This window comes from Vitis riparia, chromosome 16 (genome assembly GCF_004353265.1).
Source record: "Vitis riparia cultivar Riparia Gloire de Montpellier isolate 1030 chromosome 16, EGFV_Vit.rip_1.0, whole genome shotgun sequence".
Taxonomy (NCBI): Eukaryota; Viridiplantae; Streptophyta; class Magnoliopsida; order Vitales; family Vitaceae; genus Vitis; species Vitis riparia.
In genome coordinates this window covers 8597989-8603430 of record NC_048446.1, presented here as the reverse complement: position 1 = coordinate 8603430, position 5442 = coordinate 8597989, and positions in this window count along the sequence as shown.

Below are 5442 nucleotides of genomic sequence, written 5' to 3'. Positions count from 1 at the left end.
TTTGCAACAAGTTGTTTGATAATCTTCTTTCTAAATATGGTGTGAAGCACAAGATAACACTTGCCTACCATCCTTAAACTAATGGCCAAGCTGAAATTTCAAAAAATAGAAATCAAGAACATCCTTGAGAAGGTGGCCAACACCAATAGAAAGATTGGGCCAAGAAGCTTGATGATGCTTTGTGGGCATACTGTATAGCCTTTAAAACATCTATCGGGATGTCTCCTTACCAATTAGTGTTTGGAAAGGCATGTCATCTTCCTGTGGAGTTGGAACATAGAGTTTATTGGGCTATAAAAAAGTTTAATTTTGATCTGAAGGCAGCAGGGGAAAAACAACTTCTTCAATTGAATGAGATGGATGAATTCCAAAACGATGCTTATGAAAATGCAAAGATCTACAAAGAACAAATGAAGACGTGGCATGACAAGCAGATCCTTAGGTGTGAGTTTGCTCCAGAACAGTAGGTTTTGCTCTTCAATTCACGACTCAAACTCTTCCCGGGTAAGTTAAAATCAAGATGGACAGGTCCTTATACAATTAACAAAGTTTCCTCTTTTGGAGCAGTAGACTTGAAGGACAAGACAGGGAATATATTCAAAGTTAAAGGTCAAATATTGAAGCACTATTATGGAGATCAAATGGAGAGGAAATGTGCATTTATTCCTCTTGGAGATCCTAATTGATGAAGATTGAAAAGTCTGGCTGTAGACTTTAAAATAAGCGCTTATGGAAGGCAACCCATAGTATTTTTTTTTATTTTGTATTTTTATTTATTTATTTATTTGAATTATTTGGATTTTGATGCAAGTTTGTTTAGCATGAATAAAGAGCTAAAAATTACAAACTACAGTTGATGCAGCATGAAACCAGGGAAGTTTATTTCATTTCTTCAATCTTTCTCACTTTTGAATAACAATGAGGACATTGTTTAGTTTAAGTTTGGGGGTGTAAACTCCTAGAGTTATTTTGTCTTCTTGAGTTGTTGGATTCTCTTACCAAGCATGTATTTGAGTATGATTGAATTCTCTATGACTCTAAAATTTGTGATTGAAGATGGTTTTGAGATTTTTTTTTTTTTAAATTTCTATTATGTCAGATAGAGTTTTGTGGGTACTTTGATTTAAATCTTTGTTCTTGAAAATAATTGAGCACATAGTCATTTCTTTATTCCATTTTGCTTATGAAGAAAATGAGTTGAATTAACTGGACCAAGGAAGTTCAATCTTGTTTTGCTCTAGAATCTGTTGATGGATCCTTGAGGCGAAATCCTAGTTGATACCAAATATTAGAGAAATGATTTAGGCATTTTTTTTCATAACCAAAAAGCTTTCCTTGTCGTCCTAGTTATCATGTCATCATTGCATGGTGTATTTCCATAGTCAACCCATTTGAGCTTTATTTTACATAAGCCTTTATTTTTTCTTTTAACTACATAAACCATTCCCGTTATAAGCCTAGAAGAAAAAAAAAAACCATGAATTTACTTTTACATTTTGAGAAAATAGTTTGGTGGAAATTTACATTTAAAGAGAAAGTTTGTTCAAAGGAAATTATCCACATTATGTTGCTCTGTTTGATCAAAGTGTGAAGAAAAAAAAAAAAAACTTAATAAGTGGAGTGTGGATCACTTTAGGTTTTGTTAAAGGTGTACTTGGTACTGTGGATATCTCTTTTATTGTTCTTTTCACCAAGTATTTTCCCAATTTGATTTGATTTTCCATATTCATTTTTCTTCTTAGCCCCCACCCTGTGGCCTGTCATTACAACCTGATTAAAGACCTTTTGATATTTGATTTTGGTGTTGACTACAATAGTGGAGAGGATTTTTGAAAATTGGACTTATGGAGTTAAGTTTTGAAAGAATTCTTCCGGTTTGAGTTGTTTTACTTTTATCTGAATTTGCAAGTGGTTTGGAGTTAAATTGACTATATCACACACACACTCAATGACTTAGCTTTAAGCTGAAGTAATCGCTTAACTTTTTCTTGAAAAATCGCTAATTTTTTTTTATTGATTTTCCTACTATCTTTGATGTTAAAAAAGTAAGATACTAGTGATGAAATCTAAATTCAGATCATGGCTTGGTGAGTGATGATACCTCTCTATGGGGTTTAGTTGATGTTGTCTATAGTAGTATTTTATTTTATTTTCTTTTTGTTTGAGGACAATCAAAGTTTTAAGTTTGGGGGTGTTTGATGACTTGCATAATTTAGTATAATTTATCACTTCTCCCAGTTTAAACTTTAGTCTAATTTTATTTATTTTTTGTTGATTTTAGGCTTCATTGTTGTTATTTAAATTTTATTTCAAATTAAAATATGAAGAGGGATTCACGCATGGATTGACACAATTATTTTCTTGCCTTTTGGAGCAGGACCCATCATCATTTCTAAGAGAGAATTAGATTGACACAAGACATGTTGACTAGGTAAAAGAAAACAAATACGGTTTTATGGAAGTTTGACTTGGTAAAAAGATGGAAATGTGATGGTATTACGCTGGACATGAAAAGAGGAAGAGATTTTAAGATTGGTTTTTTTTGGGCGAGTTCCACGCATTGGATGAAAGAAAAGATGGGACAACGAAGAATTTTGGGGGGATTTTTTTCGTTTTTGACGTTGCGGCTGAGAGACGAAAATAGACTTTAAGAAACATTGAAGAACGATGTTGTGGGATTGCGAAGAAGATTTGTTTTTTCAGTGTTCATTTCTCTTCCATTATTCTCAGAAAAATTATGGTGATTTCGTTTATGGTGAATTTAATTTTTAGCATGAACTAAATTTTCTTTATTCTAGGAAAACGATGTAATCTAGTTCTGAACTATGCTTGATTTTCTATGCTAATTTGAAGTAATTTTTTTATGTTTGTTTGATTTATTCTGAGCATAGTGCTTCTAATCAACTGGCCATTAATTAAATGATTTTGATATTGTGATTTGCTATTGAAAGAGGAAATTATAGGATAGATCTTGGATATTTTGGCATAGGTAAATATAGAGATCGAAAGACTTGTATGAACCTATGTAGTATTAAAATTGTTGGTCTTCTTAATGCTTTCTTGCTTTATTAATTTGCATACTCTTGTGTAAAATGATGAACAAGAATATCTCCAATTGACTGTCGAAAGAGGCTTTTGGATGAATTTGGGGATTTGCTAACAAACAGAGAGAATTAATTTCAATTAGTTGGATAAGTAAAGCATAGTGAGGGATTAGGTGAAATCGATTTCCTAGAAGTTTTCTTTCCCATTGATTTGATCTTCGAGCAATATCTTTCTTTTCCTATGCATATTTTTTTTTTTGAATTGATTATATTGCAATTACAAAAATCTTAGTGACTTCTCTAGATAAAATCAAGATTAGTATAATTTTGGTATTTTTCAAAAGAAAGTTACTAATCTCTAAGGATGATACTCTTCTCATCATTTTACTATAAAACTACGATCTTGTGCATTGTCAGTTTTGCACCGATCATCTCTCAACCTTGAGAGAATATTTAGCTTGTGCCAAAGTTACCAATGGTTTTGACCTACTAGTGAGATTGTATGTTGATCATATATTCCCAATGGATTAGGTCACTATTAATGAAAGATGGTAGCAATAGGTATTTGATTACTACTCAAAAAGTGCTATTTGATAGCTTATAATTAATCCTTTTAAACACTTTTGAGTAGTATTTAGTGCCTTTTAACCCAATTAGCATGTTAAGGCCCCTTTCAATTAATTCTAATCAAATTGTGTAAGTTTTGGTGTTTTTGTTAGTATTTTGATCACCAAAGCATTATGAGATTGAGGAGAGTTTTATGGAATCCATGGCAAAGCAATGGGAAGCTTAGAGGCATGAAGAACCAAAGCTTTGAAGTCCTTTTCCATAAGCAAATCCGGAATGCAAGGAGAGAAGCAAAGAGGAGAAAAACAGAGTGAAGAAAACAGAGGACAGCAGCTGCAGTCTTCTTTCGTACTTTTGGAGTACTTCCCGAAGTCCATTTTCTACATTCTATATACCATTTCAAAGCTCAGGAAGTCAACAATCCAATGCTTCAAACCGTGTGCAATTTGGATCTGAAATGAGGAAGTTACAGCCTTTGGAAGACAACTGCTCCAAGCTGAAGGAAGGCTTCAGAAAAGTGCTGCGGGATCAGCCTTTTGTTGCGGAATGGTTTCGCAGCCTTTTTGCACAGTGCTATGGATTTCCCCTGAAGCTTCACGCTGCGATGGAAGCCAAACACCACATGATGGAAGTCCATTTTGCAAAGGTGTTGAAGCAGCTGGTTGCTATGAAGAAATTTCGCAGCCCTTCTTGTGCACCTGCGAAATTTCGCAGACCTCACTTTTCACCTGCGAAGTGGTCCTCAGTGCTTCCCGATATTTGTAACCGACACTTGGAGATATTTTTCTTCTGATATTTTTGTGTCTAAATTTCCATTTTCTCCTTGTATTCAGCCACTCATGTAATTCCTTAGATAGGAAGTATCCAAGGAAGGGTAAATTACCTTCCTATATAAACTCTCAGGGGGTTCCAGGAGATTTTTTGTACAGTTTTTGCAAGGAAGTAAAAATACAGGGCACTTGCTCTGTTTCTTCTTTATATTCTTATTTTCTCTTTCATTTTCACTTTCTTGCTAGCCAAACATTCTCTGAGATGTTTTCTCAGAGGATGAGAGGCTAGGCTCTTTGTCTCTTGGAGCTAAGGTAACCGGGTAAGTTTCCTCAGGCATAAATTGGAAGTTTTGTTGTTTTAGTTTGGAATGAAGAGTAAGTGTGTCCCATGAATGGTTTCTACGTTTTTAGTTAACTTAAAACACCTTGGAGTCACCTGGGCCAACACTTGGTAAGGCAAGTGATCTCCAACCATGGAGATGCACTAGTTTACCCCTTGCGAGCCTCTGGTAGGTGACTTGAAGGTAGGATTTTCTAGAATAGCCAACACTTGGTAAGCTTTTGGACTCTTAGGAGACATCCATTAGTTACCTCTTGCGAGCTTTTGACGGGTAATCCAAGGTTAAAGATCACCTTGAATGGCAAGTGCTAGGTGAGAGGTATGAGCCATTGCAAGATGCATCAGTGAGAGGGATTTAGTGTTTGAACCCATTAATGGGAAGCATCTGTACAATACCGGTTGGAGAAGGAACTATATGTTAATTCTCTAATGCGAGGAAAAGAAACAAGTGACCGGAATTCTCCTTTTTGTATGAGGAATCTGAGCCTAGTGATCTGAAACTCCAAGAAACACTTTTCTTTGTAAGTAAAATCAGCTATTGTTTTTTGTTAGCTTAAAACCTTTCCTTTTTCATTCAAGCATCTTTATGTTTTCTTTTAAAGCTAACCTTGAAATGAAAAGGCACCAATTCATCTTTGAAATAATATCATTTGTGAAGTGAAAACCCATCCCAGTGAACGATCCTAGAGCCACTATGCTATAGTAGCTTGGCTACTTTAGT